The following is a 20,438-nucleotide window of genomic DNA, read 5'->3' on the forward strand; positions in this document are numbered from 1 at the left end:
TTTTTTGTCTGTCATGTTTACAGATATCGTGTGTCTCTAGGTTATCTTGACTCTGGTTCATGGTCATCCAGGCAGTGTCAGGCATGGACTTCCCCTCATGGTGTGGGCCTCAATGTGTTTTCTGGAGTGTATTTCACATTACTGGGTTGGGGTTTTCCTTCTAGTATCTTCTGTAGGGCTGGATGGCTGCATATATACTGGGTATAGTAGTCTGGGTTGGCATCGGTGGTCTCTTCGTGTCTGCATGATATCCATCCAAGCCCTTCTGGCTTTCATAGTCTCTGCTGAGAATTCTAGTGTGATTCGGATAGGTCTACTCATTATTTGAATGCTATTTTGGTATTAGCAGTGTCATGCATAGAACAGTTAATTTTCATGGTGTCATCCCCATATAAAATAGAATCTCTGTAACCTGAGAAAATAAAAAATGAACACACTATAATGTGTGTTGAGTGAATTAAGACGAAGAAGGGACTAATTTGAGGTAAAAATAAACTATATATAAATGCTGCAAAAAATTAAAATACTTGTAATTCAATTATGATATTTTAGAATATAACTGCATCAAAAAATTTAATTCCTATGCCATCAATATACCCAAAAATGTAGGTAGCATTTTGCCTTTGCATGATGATGAATATTTTTCTATAACTCCTCATGTGAAAAGTACTGTTGTTTAAGTGATTTCTGAATGAATTACATAACATTATTAAAAGCAGAAAATTTGGTAGTTCTATGTGAAAGATAATTATATGCATAGTTTATGTTCCCTCTAACTCTCTCTTTATAGGAAAGGATTTATGAAAATGATTTACAATCTGTGAGTCAATTAATTCAACAGTGGATGCCTAAAAATGGAAAATCGAGGAATCTATCAGTGGCTTAGTCCATGAGGCTGGTTGGCTCAACTCACCTTCATATACACAGAACTCCTCGAGAAGAAGGTTCTATAGTCAATGAAGAAATAGACTTGCTCCCAAAGCGAAAAAGAACACTCAAAGAGTAAAACATTCCTTCTTCCATGTCCTTGTATAGGTTTCCAGTAGAAGATGAGGCAAAGATCAGTGGTTGGTTTTGCAGTATGAAGATATGGATTAAAGTTATATTTTTCAGCTTCATAGATCCAGAAGAGAAGTAGAGAAGACTATTTCAAACAAGCAAGAGTACTTTACAATTGTGTCCTTAATTTGGGTGTTTTGCTTAATTCCATATGCAGTCAAGTTAAAAACCAAGAGTCATGATCACACCTCTTTTCAGCTTGAAAGATAATCATATCTCCTCTTTACATTAACTTCCAAATGAAAAGAATAACAGGTCATAGTAATGCCTAAAAATAATTTAATGACGCAGAGTACAACAGCAGACAAATTACATATTTATCTTGATAATAACTGAAGCTAACATTATATAACTGTCCTTCAAAACCGTCCAGGTTAGAAACAACAAAGTCCAGGTTAGAAACAACTCTCCACCGCCGCTGGGCCACTCCACAACACCTCCCTCATAGGGCAACCCACATTAAGCACAAGGATTCACCTCCCACCTGCTAGGTGTATGTAGGGTCCCTAGGTCCAGACCAAGCATGCTCCTTATTTGATGGCTCAGTCTCTGCAAGCCCCCTGGGGACTGGGGCAGCTGTTTCTGTTGGTCTTCTTGTGAGGTTCCTCGCACCTCCAGGGCCTTCCATCTTTTCCCCAACACTTACTCAGGATCGCTAGAGCTCTGCACCTTTCTTAGGTGCAAGTCTGAGCATCTGTCCAAGCTTATTTCTGGCTGGAGTCTCTGAGACAATGGTCAGGTTAGGGTCCAGGCAACCGGGTTTTACAGTCCCAATTCTGGGCGTTCTCAATGTGGTCAAATATCGTCCAACAGAGCCTGATATTCTTCTTCTGTGAGAGGAGCCTCGAGTGTTGGTTCGATCTGCTCCCATGGTACATCTGGGTCCAGAGCGGCTGGTCCCTGTTCCTCTTCCACTGTTCTCGCCAGTTGCTCCAGGAAGAGCTGGACAGGGCAGGAGTTGCTGGATTCTGGGTAGGCCTCTGTGAAGAAGGTGAGTTCGGGTCTTGACATCAACGCTTCTGCACACTGGCCTCCTGCAGAACCCGATGTCAACAAGCTGTCGCGGGAAGCCTCCTGCTCAATGCAACACGATGCTCCAGGAGCCCTTTCCGGGCCAGGAGAGGCAGGCAGGTCCTCACCTTTAGCTGTGCTGCCTCCAGCGCGGCCTTTCTGCCTGGCCTTTCTGTTCTGGAACCATATGTGGACGGTGTCCTCAGGCAAACCTGTGCTCAGGGCCAGTTGCACCCTCGTGGCATAGTCTGGGGATGGAGAGATCTCAAAAGCTTGCACTAGCATGCTGATCTGCGCTGGACTAAGCCGCGTTCAAGGCCTTCGCCGTTCTGAGGGCGGGCCTCTTGCTTGTTTTACCCTGGCGACAAGCTTTTCAGGAGGCTGTTGGGAGGCTTCATGGCTGGAGCCTGCAGTGGTCTGCTTTGAGGTCTTCCTCGACATGCCAGTTCTGTTTCTGCGGTTTTGAAACCACACGCGGATGGAGGACTCTGGAACTCCGAATTCCCTGGCCAGTTCCTGCCTGGTCCTGAAGCTCGGGTAAGGTGTCTTGGCGAAAACTGAGAGCAAGACCTCCTTCTGCTTGGCCTGCCAAACAGTCTTTTGACGCCAGGATGTCTTTGCCGTGCTGCAGCCACCCACATCTGCCTGATCTTCCATCCTGCTGAAGACACTTTGACAGGAGTTCTTCCTCTCCAGTGTGTACTCAGAACAACACCCAGGAAAGTGCAGACTATGGCAAATGCGTAAATTAGTCCGCTGCTCACCCTTAAATACCGACCTGAAGCCCCACCCACTCCCTCGAGGCCTCCAATTACAGGCCAAACCGTGGAACGCTCTTCTGCTTCCAAACTGTGAAACCCTTCCTTCCTCTTGCGAATTTTCCCATATCCCACCCTAAAGCAGCCTTTCCAGAAACAGTTGGCCTTGTGTTCTACCCAAATTCCACTGCTTAGCTCACAGTACGCACCTGTGTTGGCCCACAAGGAGTTTGAGGGGAGAGTCTAAGGCACGGCTTCTGATGATCAGGCGAGGAGAAGAGGCATAAGCCAGGAGCAGTCTTTGCCTACTTTCACAAGGTCATTCATTCAGCTCTGGCTGATGCTCAAGGAGGAACGTGGCTAGAACAGATCTTGCACTCTGCGTGTGCCGTCTGCCTTAAGTTCCTTTGAGCTCCAGTCACCCGGTGTATGATTTCAACAATCTAAATATGGTTAGGACCCTGCAAGTCTAAGCATTTGGGCAAAGAGTAGACTTATCCTGCAGAAAGACTCCTGGAATTATTTCTGAATTTCTCCTTCAGTGGCAGACTACAGAAGGTGTCAACTTCACTCTTGGACCCTCTGGTTCCACCTATTTAGTCCACCATACACTTTGTGCGTGTAGAAGGCAATCTCCCACAGCCTTTCTTGAATGTCTGATGGAGGCATACAGCTGGTTTACAACCTATGACCCTACCTCAGATGAGTGTAAGCCAATGGTGACTATAATCTTTATAGACCAGTCAGCCAGAGATATTTGTAGAAAGCTCCAGAAAATAAAGGGTTTACAGGACAAGTCGTTGAAGGATTTAGTGCAGGTGGCAGAAAAGGTTTTAGACAGCTGGGATATGGAAGAAGAGAAAGAGGAAAGAAAGCAGAAAGAGCAGGAAGTGAGAGAAAGAGAAAGGAAAAGAGGCAAGACAGAAAGTTGACTAAGATCCTGGCCACTGTAGTGCAGTCATAATGATAGGGAGAGAGTTCCTGGAAATCAGAGGGGCCCTCTGTCTAAGGAATAGTATGCCTATTGCAAGGAGAAAGGACACTGGATCAAGAATTGTCCCAAAAGAAAATTGAAGCCCTACACCGGGACCTGGCACACTTCTGGGCCACCAATCCCCAGGTAACTCTTTTCTGATATGTAGATCATATACTATTAGCTGCAGATTATAAAGAAACCTTACTTGAAGCCACAGATCAGCTGTTGCAAGAGATGGGTGACCTTGGCTATAGACTGTCGGCGAAAAATGCTCATCTCTGCAGGAAACAGGTCAGTTAAGAGGTGGCTATCGGAGGCTAGAAAAGAGACTGTATTTTATATTCCCCCTTCATGGACTACTGAACAACTGAGGAAAATTTTAAGTAAAGAAGTATTTGCCAAGATGGCAGCCCCTCTGTATCCCCTTACAAAGGGCATTGATTCTTGCATCTGGGGAAAGGATGAACAAGCTGCATTTGATAATATCAAACAAGCCTTAATGTCTGCCCCAGCTTTGGTACTCAGATTGTGACCAAAACCTTCCATCTCTATGTGGCCGAGAATCAGGGAATGGCCAACAGATGCTAACACAGTAAATTGGACCCTGGAAGAGACTAGTAGCCTATCTATCCGAAAAGCTTGATTCAGCAGCGGCAGGATGGCCAACCTGCCTGTGAATAATAGCAGCAGTGGCGGCACTAGTAAACGATGCAGACAAACTGACTGTGGGACAGGACCTCACCATCTATGCTCGTCTTGCCCCTGAGAGTGTCATAAGGCAGCCAACTGATCGCTGGCTCACGAACACCTGTATGACATAATACCAGGCTTTGCTATTGAATAAAGGTAGAGTCACCCTTGCCCTGGCTATGGAGCTAAACCCTGCCACCTTATTGTAGGATCCAGAAATCCAGACCATGGAGCATGATTTGCAGGTTCTAGCAAAGGAACAGGGATGGCGAAAGGACTTGAAAGAGCAACCAATTCCTGATGCTGAGGTGACATACTATATGGATGGGAGCAGTTTTTTGTAGAACGGAAAGAGAAAGGCAGAGGCAGTGGTGGTAAATGGACATAAGGTATTCTGGGCCCAGGCGTTGCCGGAGGGCACATCTGTTCAGGGAGCTGAATCGATTGTTTTAATCCAAGCATTAACTCTGGAAAAGGGTAAAAAGACAAACATCTACACTGATAGTTGGTTCACCTTACCAACAGCCCATGTACATGGGGCCATCTATCAGCAGAGAGGCCTGCTAACATCAGCCGGTAAAGAGATAAAAAATAAAAAATGAGATTCTGGCTTTGGTCAATGCCCTGTTGCTGCCCGACAAGGTAAGCATTATTCATTTCCCGGGACAGCAGAAGGGGACTTCCAGGGCAGCAAAGGGGGATAACATGGCCAATCGGGAGGCTAAAGCAGCTGCTAGAGGAAACTCTGTCCTGGTGGTACTAACTGCTGAACTGCCCAGAGAAGAATGACTAAACTACTCAGAAAGTGACTTAAAGTTAATATGGCAAAAAAAAAAAGGGATATTTGACACCGACGTGGGGGCATGGATTAATTACAAAGGTAAGATCATTCTACCCCAGGAAGATGCTGAGAGATTAATAACTCAGATGTATAAATGGATTCACTTGAAGGCAAAGAAATTGGCTGAAGTTGTCCGCCAATCCCAGTCCCTAATACTAAACCTCACCCCCTTGAGTGAGTGAGTGACTAGGGCGTGTGAACCTTGCCAGAGTGTAAACATAGGTAAGAATTTCCAGAGCCCAGGGAAGTGGCTGAGAGGAACTGTGGCAGCCTTTTTGGAGTATATGGCAAATTTTGAGTTAATGGCCTCTGAGCAGTGGAACGCTGCCTATTGGCTTTGGCTATTTTCCAAAGTCCAGTTTCTTATAAACTGACCTTGGTGGTCCTACAGCAGACTGCTCTGACCCTGAGAAACTGTGTGCAACCATAGTAACCAGACAGCAGGCTCTGTGTAACCTTGAGTGAGCTCTCCTATGTTCTGATCAAGTAAAGCTCCTACATGAGAAACTGCTTGTACTTTTCTGCCTACTTAAGTGTTAACCTGACGTCCATTAAATCAACACCTGGATAAGCATGTAGACTTGGTGTCCTTCTCTGTGTCACCCTGTCTCTCTCTTTCTCCCAGCCCTCTCTCAGGTGGTATTCAGCTGTCACTGCTGGCCAGTGACAAGGAACTAGACCTGGAATGCATTGGGAAGTGGATTTCACTGAAAGTAAACCATCCAGGTACAGCAATAAATATCTCCTGGTTTTTGTAGACACTTTCTCAGGATGGGTGGAAGCTTTTCCCACAAAGAAAGAAACCTCCCTGGTCATGGCCAAAAAGATTCTGGAAGACATTTTTCCTCGGTTTGGTATTCATAGGTAATTGGGTCAGACAATGGGTCAACCTTCATTGCTCAGTTAAGCCAGGAGGTGGCCAGGTTTCTGGGGCTTGACTGTAAGTTACATTGTGCTTATAGAACCCAAAGTTCAGGACATTTAGAGAGAATGAATAGAACTCTCAAAGAGATTCTCACCAAATTGAACATGGAGACTGGCGGTGACAAGGCGGTGCTCCTTCCCTTGGCCCTCTTTAGGGTCAGAAATACTCTCTCCATATAGGTTTAACACCCTTCGAACTACTATATGGGTTTCTGTTCCCTGACTCTTCTTGGGTACCCCCTTGATAAAACTAGTGGTAAATCTGCTTGTACAGGCTGAAAGAATTGCAGCTTATTCAGAAAGAAATTTGGAGCAAGGTTGGCAGTGCATATGTGCCTGGGTCCTTTTAGGTGCCCCATCAGTTCCACGTTGAAGATCTGGTATATGTGCAGTGACATGGCAGCCAGAATCTGGAACCTCAGTTGAAGGGTCCTTATTACATCTTCCTCACCACGCCAATTGCCGTCAAAATAGAGGGCATCATAGCTTGAATCCACGTGTCACATGTTAAGCTGGCTTTTCATCAACCTGCAACACCTGGAAACTCCAAGCCTCCAGCTACCGGCTGAAACTGAAACTCATCAGGGACAATAAACTCTCAGACAAGAACTCCCTTTTTTCTGGGAAAGTATAAGTGCAGTTCAGGTCCTGATGCTCCAGAAAGAGTATCAACCTCTCCATGAGGTTGATCCACAATTTTAGGGTTAAAATTGAGGCAAAAAAGGGGGGGTGAGAGACCACCTGGGAATGAGAAAAACAACAGCGATTATTTGAATTGAAGTCAGGTGTAGATAACTCTTGAAGGAAAGGGTCAACTGTTCTGAGAACAACTATCTACAACCACCTGTAAACTATCTACAACCAGCTGTATACTACCTAAAACCAGGTGTAAACTATCTTCATGCTATTCTTGCTGAACAATCAATGTATAGAGCAAAAGTGGTTTCAATTTCAGGTATAAAACCCTGTCCTTTGCATATTGAGGGCTGTCTCCTGTCTGTGTAGGGGGACCCTATAGAAATTGGAATAAAACTCTTGCTTTTGCCTCAAGTTGTGGTCTATGAGTGTTCCTGGGAAGTGCACAATCCTGAGCTCCTGAGCAGTGAGACTCCAGGTCTAACAACATGAAACTAAAACGCTTTTGCCATCCATTCTTTAGGTGGTGAAGCAGCTTATAAAATGGGAAACCACTGTTCCAGCTATGCAACAGACAGGTTTATATCTAGACCATTCAAAGAAGTCATAAGATGTTAACATGAAGAAACAAACAAACAAACAATCTAGAAAAGATCATCCTGAGTGAGGTATCTCAGAAGCAGAAAGACATACACGGTATATACGCGATTTTACGTGGAGGCTAGACCTATAATATAGGATAAACATACTAAAATCTATAAAAAGATAAACAAGAAAGAGGACCTGGGTTAAGATGATCAATCCCCACCTAGAAAGACAAATGGGATGGACATAGGAGAAAACAAGAAACAGGACCCTAGCCTACCACAGAGGACCTGGGAAAGACTCTACCTAGTAGTATATCAAAGCAGGTGCTGAGACTCATAACCAAACCTTGGGCAGAGCACAGGGAATCATATAAAAAAAGGGAGAGTTAGTGTGACCTGGAGAGGGCAGGAACTCCACAAGGACCAAATATATCAGGGCACAGGGGTCTTTTATGAGACTGTATCTAAAACCAAGGACAATGTACGCATAGAACCTAGCACCCCTGCTCAAATATAGTCCATGTTAGCTCTGTCTCCAAGTGGGTACCATACTAAGTGGAACAGGGACTATTACAGACATGAACTCAATGGCTGGCTCTTTGACTTCCCCCCTCACAAGGCAGGATCAGATTTGCTAGGCCACAGAGGAGGACATTGCAGCAAACCTGATGATGCCTGATAATCTAGGGTCAGTTGGAACAGGCAGAAGCCCTCGCCTATCAGTAGACTTGGAAAGGTGTAGGTAGTAGATGAGGGAAGGAGGGTAGGAAAGGGAGGGAATGAGGGGACTGGTCTACAGCTTGAATACAAAGTTAATAAACTGTATCTAATATTAAAAAAATAAAAAGTAAAAAAGTGGAACATAAAACAAAGTTCCTAAAGATGAAACACAAAATGTTGACAGTTTTTTTTTTCTTTGAAAACAGAATTTTTTTTCTGAACAATTTTCCTGTCCCAGACTCTCTTTATAGAACAACCTGTGCTTGAACGCACAGAGATCCACCTACCTTTAACTTCCTGAGTGCTAGGAATGCAGGCGCTCACCAACAGCCCTAGGTGCTGACAGTTTATTTAGTTTTAGCATTTTATTTTTGTTGTTGTTTCATGCACTACATCTGAACTGCAGTTTCCTCTTCCTCCACTCCTCCCAGACACAATCTATCCACCACTACTCTGCCCAACTCTGCCCAGCTCACCTCTCCTTCATCCACTGCTTTTTTTCCATTTATTTTATTTTCAATGAAAAAAAAATGTGATGGCATAGCAAGTTATAATAAAACTAGGAACAATCCCTCACATCAGAGTTGGTCAAAGCAATACATGAGGAGAGAAAGTGTAGCTAAAGCAGGAAAAAGAGTCAGAGACACCCCCATTCTCACTGTTGGAAGTCCCTCAGCGAAATCAGGATAATAATCATAAGGTGTATGCCAACAACCTAGCTCACAAGACTCATAGAATGTTTATGTTTTTGTCCTTCAGTCTCTGATCCCCTATGAACTCAGTTGACTCAGTGGGCCATGTGCTTGTTGTGTCCTTAATATCTCTGGTTCCTACAATACATATTCCCTCATTTGTGGGGTTCCCTTGGATACATCATTGTGTTTGGATAAGGGTCTCTGCATCTGTTCCCATGAGATGCCTCGTGATGTCTCTCTGATGACAACTGGGCTAGGCACTCATCAATGATTATAGCATAGTATCTTTCATTGTCACTTTTTGTCTGTCATGTTTACAGATATCGTGTGTCTCTAGGTTATCTTGACTCTGGTTCATGGTCATCCAGGCAGTGTCAGGCATGGACTTCCCCTCATGGTGTGGGCCTCAATGTGTTTTCTGGAGTGTATTTCACATTATTGGGTTGGGGTTTTCCTTCTAGTATCTTCTGTAGGGCTGGATGGCTGCATATATACTGGGTATAGTAGTCTGGGTTGGCATCGGTGGTCTCTTCGTGTCTGCATGATATCCATCCAAGCCCTTCTGGCTTTCATAGTCTCTGCTGAGAATTCTAGTGTGATTCGGATAGGTCTACTCATTATTTGAATGCTATTTTGGTATTAGCAGTGTCATGCATAGAACAGTTAATTTTCATGGTGTCATCCCCATATAAAATAGAATCTCTGTAACCTGAGAAAATAAAAAATGAACACACTATAATGTGTGTTGAGTGAATTAAGACGAAGAAGGGACTAATTTGAGGTAAAAATAAACTATATATAAATGCTGCAAAAAATTAAAATACTTGTAATTCAATTATGATATTTTAGAATATAACTGCATCAAAAAATTTAATTCCAATGCCATCAATATACCCAAAAATGTAGGTAGCATTTTGCCTTTGCATGATGATGAATATTTTTCTATAACTCCTCATATGAAAAGTACTGTTGTTTAAGTGATTTCTGAATGAATTACATAACATTATTAAAAGCAGAAAATTTGGTAGTTCTATGTGAAAGATAATTATATGCATAGTTTATGTTTCCCTCTAACTCTCTCTTTATAGGAAAGGATTTATGAAAATGATTTACAATCTGTGAGTCAATTAATTCAACAGTGGATGCCTAAAAATGGAAAATCGAGGAATCTATCAGTGGCTTAGTCCATGAGGCTGGTTGGCTCAACTCACCTTCATATACACAGAACTCCTCAAGAAGAAGGTTCTATAGTCAATGAAGAAATAGACTTGCTACCAAAGCGAAAAAGAACAGGCAAAGAGTAAAACATTCCTTCTTCCATGTCCTTGTATAGGTTTCCAGTAGAAGATGAGGCAAAGATGAGTGGTTGGTTTTGCAGTATGAAGATATGGATTAAAGTTATATTTTTCAGCTTTATAGATCCAGAAGAGAAGTAGAGAAGACTATTTCAAACAAGCAAGAGTACTTTACAATTGTGTCCTTAATTTGGGTGTTTTGCTTAATTCCATATGCAGTCAAGTTAAAAACCAAGAGTCATGATCACACCTCTTTTCAGCTTGAAAGATAATCATATCTCCTCTTCACATTAACTTCCAAATGAAAAGAATAACAGGTCATAGTAATGCCTAAAAATAATTTAATGACGCAGAGTACAACAGCAGACAAATTACATATTTATCTTGATAATAACTGAAGCTAACATTATATAACTGTCCTTCAAAACCGTCCAGGTTAGAAACAACAAAGTCCAGGTTAGAAACAACTCTCCACCGCCGCTGGGCCACTCCACAACACCTCCCTCATAGGGCAACCCACATTAAGCACAAGGATTCACCTCCCACCTGCTATGTGTATGTAGGGTCCCTAGGTCCAGACCAAGCATGCTCCTTATTTGATGGCTCAGTCTCTGCAAGCCCCCTGGGGGCTGGGGCAGCTGTTTCTGTTGGTCTTCTTGTGAGGTTCCTCGCACCTCCAGGGCCTTCCATCTTTTCCCCAACACTTACTCAGGATCGCTAGAGCTCTGCACCTTTCTTAGGTGCAAGTCTGAGCATCTGATCAAGCTTATTTCTGGCTGGAGTCTCTGAGACAATGGTCAGGTTAGGGTCCAGGCAACCGGGTTTTACAGTCCCAATTCTGGGCGTTCTCAATGTGGTCAAATATCGTCCAACAGAGCCTGATATTCTTCTTCTGTGAGAGGAGCCTCGAGTGTTGGTTCGATCTGCTCCCATGGTACATCTGGGTCCAGAGCGGCTGGTCCCTGTTCCTCTTCCACTGTTCTCGCCAGTTGCTCCAGGAAGAGCTGGACAGGGCAGGAGTTGCTGGATTCTGGGTAGGCTTCTGCGAAGAAGGTGAGTTCGGGTCTTGACATCAACGCTTCTGCACACTGGCCTCCTGCAGAACCCGATGTCAACAAGCGGTCGCGGGAAGCCTCCTGCTCAATGCAACACGATGCTCCAGGAGCCCTTTCCGGGCCAGGAGAGGCAGGCAGGTCCTCACCTTTAGCTGTGCTGCCTCCAGCGCGGCCTTTCTGCCTGGCCTTTCTGTTCTGGAACCATATGTGGACAGTGTCCTCAGGCAAACCTGTGCTCAGGGCCAGTTGCACCCTCGTGGCATAGTCTGGGGATGGAGAGATCTCAAAAGCTTGCACTAGCATGCTGATCTGCGCTGGACTAAGCCGCGTTCGAGGCCTTCTCCGTTCTGAGGACGGGCCTCTTGCTTGTTGTACCCTGTCGACAAGCTTTTCAGGAGGCTGTTGGGAGGCTTCATGGCTGGAGCCTGCGGTGGTCTGCTTTGAGGTCTTCCTCGACATGCCAGTTCTGTTTCTGCGGTTTTGAAACCACACGCGGATGGAGGACTCTGGAACTCCGAATTCCCTGGCCAGTTCCTGCCTGGTCCTGAAGCTCGGGTAAGGTGTCTTGGCGAAAACTGAGAGCAAGACCTCCTTCTGCTTGGCCTGCCAAACAGTCTTTTGACGCCGGGATGTCTTTGCCGTGCTGCAGCCACCCACATCTGCCTGATCTTCCATCCTGCTGAAGACACTTTGACAGGAGTTCTTCCTCTCCAGTGTGTACTCAGAACAACACCCAGGAAAGTGCAGACTATGGCAAATGCGTAAAGTGTCCGCGGCTCACCCTTAAATACCGACCTGAAGCCCCACCCACTCCCTCGAGGCCTCCAATTACAGGCCAAACCGTGGAACGCTCTTCTGCTTCCAAACTGTGAAACCCTTCCTTCCTCTTGCGAATTTTCCCATATCCCACCCTAAAGCAGCCTTTCCAGAAACAGTTGGCCTTGTGTTCTACCCAAATTCCACTGCTTAGCTCACAGTACGCACCTGTGTTGGCCCACAAGGAGTTTGAGGGGAGAGTCTAAGGCACGGCTTCTGATGATCAGGCGAGGAGAAGAGGCATAAGCCAGGAGCAGTCTTTGCCTACTTTAACAAGGTCATTCATTCAGCTCTGGCTGATGCTCAAGGAGGAACGTGGCTAGAACAGATCTTGCACTCTGCGTGTGCCGTCTGCCTTAAGTTCCTTTGAGCTCCAGTCACCCGGTGTATGATTTCAACAATCTAAATATGGTTAGGACCCTGCAAGTCTAAGCATTTGGGCAAAGAGTAGACTTATCCTGCAGAAAGACTCCTGGAATTATTTCTGAATTTCTCCTTCAGTGGCAGACTACAGAAGGTGTCAACTTCACTCTTGGACCCTCTGGTTCCACCTATTTAATCCACCATACACTTTGTGCGTGTAGAAGGCAATCTCCCACAGCCTTTCTTGAATGTCTGATGGAGGCATACAGCTGGTTTACAACCTATGACCCTACCTCAGATGAGTATAAGCCAATGGTGACTATAATCTTTATAGACCAGTCAGCCAGAGATATTTGTAGAAAGCTCCAGAAAATAAAGGGTTTACAGGACAAGTCGTTGAAGGATTTAGTGCAGGTGGCAGAAAAGGTTTTAGACAGCTGGAATATGGAAGAAGAGAAAGAGGAAAGAAAGCAGAAAGAGCAGGAAGTGAGAGAAAGAGAAAGGAAAAGAGGCAAGACAGAAAGTTGACTAAGATCCTGGCCACTGTAGTGCAGTCATAATGATAGGGAGAGAGTTCCTGGAAATCAGAGGGGCCCTCTGTCTAAGGAATAGTATGCCTATTGCAAGGAGAAAGGACACTGGATCAAGAATTGTCCCAAAAGAAAATTGAAGCCCTACACCGGGACCTGGCACACTTCTGGGCCACCAATCCCCAGGTAACTCTTTTCTGATATGTGGATCATATACTATTAGCTGCAGATTATAAAGAAACCTTACTTGAAGCCACAGATCAGCTGTTGCAAGAGCTGGGTGACCTTGGCTATAGACTGTCGGTGAAAAATGCTCATCTCTGCAGGAAACAGGTCAGTTAAGAGGTGGCTATCGGAGGCTAGAAAAGAGACTGTATTTTATATTCCCCCTTCATGGACTACTGAACAACTGAGGGAAATTTTAAGTAAAGAAGTATTTGCCAAGATGGCAGCCCCTCTGTATCCCCTTACAAAGGGCATTGATTCTTGCATCTGGGGAAAGGATGAACAAGCTGCATTTGATAATATCAAACAAGCCTTAATGTCTGCCCCAGCTTTGGTACTCAGATTGTGACCAAAACCTTCCATCTCTATGTGGCCGAGAATCAGGGAATGGCCAACAGATGCTAACACAGTAAATTGGACCCTGGAAGAGACTAGTAGCCTATCTATCCAAAAACCTTGATTCAGCAGTGGCAGGATGGCCAACCTGCCTGTGAATAATAGCAGCAGTGGCGGCACTAGTAAACGATGCAGACAAACTGACTGTGGGACAGGACCTCACCATCTATGCTCGTCTTGCCCCTGAGAGTGTCATAAGGCAGCCAACTGATCGCTGGCTCACGAACACCTGTATGACATAATACCAGGCTTTGCTATTGAATAAAGGTAGAGTCACCCTTGCCCTGGCTATGGAGCTAAACCCTGCCACCTTATTGTAGGATCCAGAAATCCAGACCATTGAGCATGATTTGCAGGTTCTAGCAAAGGAACAGGGATGGCGAAAGGACTTGAAAGAGCAACCAATTCCTGATGCGGAGGTGACATACTATATGGATGGGAGCAGTTTTTTGTAGAACGGAAAGAGAAAGGCAGAGGCAGTGGTGGTAAATGGACATAAGGTATTCTGGGCCCAGGCGTTGCCGGAGGGCACATCTGTTCAGGGAGCTGAATCGATTGTTTTAATCCAAGCATTAACTCTGGAAAAGGGTAAAAAGACAAACATCTACACTGATAGTTGGTTCACCTTACCAACAGCCCATGTACATGGGGCCATCTATCAGCAGAGAGGCCTGCTAACATCAGACGGTAAAAAGATAAAAAATAAAAAATGAGATTCTAGCTTTGGTCAATGCCCTGTTGCTGCCCGACAAGGTAAGCATTATTCATTTCCCGGGACAGCAGAAGGGGACTTCCAGGGCAGCAAAGGGGGATAACATGGCCAATCGGGAGGCTAAAGCAGCTGCTAGAGGAAACTCTGTCCTGGTGGTACTAACTGCTGAACTGCCTAGAGAAGAATGACTAAACCTCTCAGAAAGTGACTTAAAGTTAATATGGCAAAAAAAAAAACAAAAAAACAAAACAAAACAAAAGGGGATATTTGACACCGACGTGGGGGCATGGATTAACTCCAAAGGTAAGATCATTCTACCCCAGGAAGATGCTGAGAGATTAATAACTCAGATGTATAAATGGATTCACTTGAAGGCAAAGAAATTGCCTAAGTTGTCCGCCAATCCCAGTCCCTAATACTAAACCTCACCCCCTTGAGTGAGTGAGTGACTAGGGCGTGTGAACCTTGCCAGAGTGTAAACATAGGTAAGAATTTCCAGAGCCCAGGGAGGTGGCTGAGAGGAACTGTGGCCGCCTTTTTGGAGTATATGGCAGATTTTGAGTTAATGGCCTCTGAGCAGTGGAACGCTGCCTATTGGCTTTGGCTATTTTCCAAAGTCCAGTTTCTTATAAACTGACCTTGGTGGTCCTACAGCAGACTGCTCTGACCCTGAGAAACTGTGTGCAACCATAGTAACCAGACAGCAGGCTCTGTGTAACCTTGAGTGAGCTCTCCTATGTTCTGACCAAGTAAAGCTCCTACATGAGAAACTGCTTGTACTTTTCTGCCTACTTAAGTGTTAACCTGACGTCCATTAAATCAACACCTGGATAAGCATGTAGACTTGGTGTCCTTCTCTGTGTCACCCTGTCTCTCTCTTTCTCTCAGCCCTCTCTCAGGTGGTATTCAGCTGTCACTGCTGGTCAGTGACAAGGAACTAGACCTGGAATGCATTGGGAAGTGGATTTCACTGAAAGTAAACCATCCAGGTACAGCAATAAATATCTCCTGGTTTTTGTAGACACTTTCTCAGGATGGGTGGAAGCTTTTCCCACAAAGAAAGAAACCTCCCTGGTCATGGCCAAAAAGATTCTGGAAGACATTTTTCCTCGGTTTGGTATTCCAAAGGTAATTGGTCAGACAATGGGTCAACCTTCATTGCTCAGTTAAGCCAGGAGGTGGCCAGGTTTCTGGGGCTTGACTGTAAGTTACATTGTGCTTATAGACCCCAAAGTTCAGGACATTTAGAGAGAATGAATAGAACTCTCAAAGAGATTCTCACCAAATTGAACATGGAGACTGGCGGTGACAAGGCGGTGCTCCTTCCCTTGGCCCTCTTTAGGGTCAGAAATACTCTCTCCATATAGGTTTAACACCCTTCGAACTACTATATGGGTTTCTGTTCCCTGACTCTTCTTGGGTACCCCCTTGATAAAACTAGTGGTAAATCTGACTTGTACAGGCTGAAAGAATTGCAGCTTATTCAGAAAGAAATTTGGAGCAAGGATGGCAGTGCATATGTGCCTGGGTCCTTTTAGGTGCCCCATCAGTTCCACGTTGAAGATCTGGTATATGTGCAGTGACATGGCAGCCAGAATCTGGAACCTCAGTTGAAGGGTCCTTATTACATCTTCCTCACCACGCCAACTGCCGTCAAAATAGAGGGCATCATAGCTTGAATCCACGTGTCACATGTTAAGCCGGCTTTTCATCAACCTGCAACACCTGGAAACTCCAAGCCTTCAGCTACCGGCTGAAACTGAAACTCATCAGGGACAATAAACTCTCAGACAAGAACTCCCCTTTTTCTGGGAAAGTATACGTGCAGTTCAGGTCCTGATGCTCCAGAAAGAGTATCAACCTCTCCATGAGGTTGATCCTCAATTTTAGGGTTAAAATTGAGGCAAAAAAGGGGGGGGGTGAGAGACCACCTGGGAATGAGAAAAACAACAGTGATTATTTGAATTGAAGTCAGGTGTAGATAACTCTTGAAGGAAAGGGTCAACTGTTCTGAGAACAACTATCTACAACCACCTGTAAACTATCTACAACCAGCTGTATACTACCTAAAACCAGGTGTAAACTATCTTCATGCTATTCTTGCTGAACAATCAATGTATAGAGCAAAAGTGGCTTCAATTTCAGGTATAAAACCCTGTCCTTTGCATATTGAGGGCTGTCTCCTGTCTTTGTAGGGGGACCCTATAGAAATTGGAATAAAACTCTTGCTTTTGCCTCAAGTTGTGGTCTATGAGTGTTCCTGGGAAGTGCACAATCCTGAGCTCCTGAGCAGTGAGACTCCAGGTCTAACAACATGAAACTAAAACGCTTTTGCCATCCATTCTTTAGGTGGTGAAGCAGCTTATAAAATGGGAATCCACTGTTCCAGCTATGCAACAGACAGGTTTATATCTAGACCATTCAAAGAAGTCATAAAATGTAAACATGAAGAAACAAACAAACAAACAATCTAGAAAAGATCATCCTGAGTGAGGTATCTCAGAAGCAGAAAGACATACACGGTATAAACTCGATTTTAAGTGGAGGCTAGACCTATAATATAGGATAAACATACTAAAATCTATAAGAAGATAAACAAAAAGATAAACAAGAAAGAGACCTGGGTTAAGATGATCAATCCTCACGTAGAAAGACAAATGGGATGGACATAGGAGAAAACAAGGAACAGGACCCTAGCCTACCACAGAGGACCTGGGAAAGACTCTACCTAGTAGTATATCAAAGCAGGTGCTGAGACTCATAACCAAACCTTGGGCAGAGCACAGGGAATCATATAAAAAAAGGGGGAGTTAGTGTGACCTGGAGAGGGCAGGAACTCCACAAGGACCAAATATATCAGGGCACAGGGGTCTTTTATGAGACTGTATCTCCAACCAAGGACAATGTACGCATAGAACCTAGCACCCGTGCTCAAATATAGTCCATGTTAGCTCTGTCTCCAAGTGGGTACCATACTAAGTGGAACAGGGACTATTACAGACATGAACTCAATGGCTGGCTCTTTGACTTCCCCCCTCACAAGGCAGGATCAGATTTGCTAGGCCACAGAGGAGGACATTGCAGCAAACCTGATGATGCCTGATAATCTAGGGTCAGTTGGAACAGGCAGAAGCCCTCGCCTATCAGTAGACTTGGAAAGGTGTAGGTAGTAGATGAGGGAAGGAGGGTAGGAAAGGGAGGGAATGAGGGGACTGGTCTACAGCTTGGATACAAAGTTAATAAACTGTATCTAATATTAAAAAAATAAAAAGTAAAAAAGTGGAACATAAAACAAAGTTCCTAAAGATGAAACACAAAATGCTGACAGTTTTTTGTTTCTTTGAAAACAGAATTTTTTTTCTGAACAATTTTCCTGTCCCAGACTCTCTTTATAGAAAAACCTGTGCTTGAACGCACAGAGATCCACCTACCTTTAACTTCCGGAGTGCTGGGAATGCAGGCACTCACCAACAGCCCTAGGTGCTGACAGTTTATTTAGTTTTAGCATTTTATTTTTGTTGTTGTTTCATGCACTACATCTGAACTGCAGTTTCCTCTTCCTCCACTCCTCCCAGACACAATCTATCCACCACTACTCTGCCCAACTCTGCCCAGCTCACCTCTCCTTCATCCACTGCTTTTTTTCCATTTATTTTATTTTCAATGAAAAAAAAATGTGATGGCATAGCAAGTTATAATAAAACTAGGAACAATCCCTCACATCAGAGTTGGTCAAAGCAATACATGAGGAGAGAAAGTGTAGCTAAAGCAGGAAAAAGAGTCAGAGACACCCCCATTCTCACTGTTGGAAGTCCCTCAGCGAAATCAGGATAATAATCATAAGGTGTATGCCAACAACCTAGCTCACAAGACTCATAGAATGTTTATGTTTTTGTCCTTCAGTCTCTGATCCCCTATGAACTCAGTAGACTCAGTGGGCCATGTGCTTGTTGTGTCCTTAATATCTCTGGTTCCTACAATACATATTCCCTCATTTGTGGGGTTCCCCTGGATATATCATTGTGTTTGGATAAGGGTCTCTGCATCTGTTCCCATGAGATGCCTCGTGATGTCTCTCTGATGACAACTGGGCTAGGCACTCATCAATGATTATAGCATAGTATCTTTCATTGTCACTTTTTGTCTGTCATGTTTACAGATATCGTGTGTCTCTAGGTTATCTTTTCTCTGGTTCATGGTCATCCATGCAGTGTCAGGCATGGACTTCCCCTCATGGTGTGGGCCTCAATGTGTTTTCTGGAGTGTATTTCACATTATTGGGTTGGGGTTTTCCTTCTAGTATCTTCTGTAGGGCTGGATGGCTGCATATATACTGGCTATAGTATTCTGGGTTGGCATCGGTGGTCTCTTCGTGTCTGCATGATATCCATCCAAGCCCTTCTGGCTTTCATAGTCTCTGCTGAGAATTCTAGTGTGATTCGGATAGGTCTACTCATTATTTGAATGCTATTTTGGTATTAGCAGTGTCATGCATAGAACAGTTAATTTTCATGGTATCATCCCCATATAAAATAGAATCTCTGTAACCTGAGAAAATAAAAAATGAACACACTATAATGTGTGTTGAGTGAATTAAGACGAAGAAGGGACTAATTTGAGGTAAAAATAAACTATATATAAATGCTGCAAAAAATTAAAATACTTGTAATTCAATTATGATATTTTAGAATATAACTGCATCAAAAAATTTAATTCCTATGCCATCAATATACCCAAAAATGTAGGTAGCATTTTGCCTTTGCATGATGATGAATATTTTTCTATAACTCCTCATATGAAAAGTACTGTTGTTTAAGTGATTTCTGAATGAATAACATAACATTATTAAAAGCAGAAAATTTGGTAGTTCTATGTGAAAGATAATTATATGCATAGTTTATGTTTCCCTCTAACACTCTCTTTATAGGAAAGGATTTATGAAAATGATTTACAATCTGTGAGTCAATTAATTCAACAGTGGATGCCTAAAAATGGAAAATCGAGGAATCTATCAGTGGCTTAGTCCATGAGGCTGGTTGGCTCAACTCACCTTCATATACACAGAACTCCTCAAGAAGAAGGTTCTATAGTCAATGAAGAAATAGACTTGCTCCCAAAGCGAAAAAGAACAGGCAAAGAGTAAAACATTCCTTCTTCCATGTCCTTGTATAGGTTTCCAGTAGAAGATGAGGCAAAGATGAGTGGTTGGTTTTGCAGTATGAAGATATGGATTAAAGTTATATTTTTCAGCTTTATAGATCCAGAAGAGAAGTAGAGAAGACTATTTCAAACAAGCAAGAGTACTTTACAATTGTGTCCTTAATTTGGGTGTTTTGCTTAATTCCATATGCAGTCAAGTTAAAAACCAAGAGTCATGATCACACCTCTTTTCAGCTTGAAAGATAATCATATCTCCTCTTTACATTAACTTCCAAATGAAAAGAATAACAGGTCATAGTAATGCCTAAAAATAATTTAATGACGCAGAGTACAACAGCAGACAAATTACATATTTATCTTGATAATAACTGAAGCTAACATTATATAACTGTCCTTCAAAACCGTCCAGGTTAGAAACAACAAAGTCCAGGTTAGAAACAACTCTCCACCGCCGCTGGGCCACTCCACAACACCTCCCTCATAGGGCAACCCACATTAAGCACAAGGATTCACCTCCCACCTGCTATGTGTATATAGGGTCCCTAGGTCCAGACCAAGCATGCTCCTTATTTGATGGCTCAGTCTCTGCAAGCCCCCTGGGGGCTGGGGCAGCTGTTTCTGCTGGTCTTCTTGTGAGGATCCTCGCACCTCCAGGGCCTTCCATCTTTTCCCCAACACTTACTCAGGATCGCTAGAGCTCTGCACCTTTCTTAGGTGCAAGTCTGAGCATCTGTCCAAGCTTATTTCTGGCTGGAGTCTCTGAGACAATGGTCAGGTTAGGGTCCAGGCAACCGGGTTTTACAGTCCCAATTCTGGGCGTTCTCAATGTGGTCAAATATCGTCCAACAGAGCCTGATATTCTTCTTCTGTGAGAGGAGCCTCGAGTGTTGGTTCGATCTGCTCCCATGGTACATCTGGGTCCAGAGCGGCTGGTCCCTGTTCCTCTTCCACTGTTCTCGCAAGTTGCTCCAGGAAGAGCTGGACAGGGC

The sequence above is a fragment of the Meriones unguiculatus genome (genome assembly GCF_030254825.1).
Source record: "Meriones unguiculatus strain TT.TT164.6M chromosome 13 unlocalized genomic scaffold, Bangor_MerUng_6.1 Chr13_unordered_Scaffold_49, whole genome shotgun sequence".
Lineage (NCBI taxonomy): Eukaryota > Metazoa > Chordata > Mammalia > Rodentia > Muridae > Meriones > Meriones unguiculatus.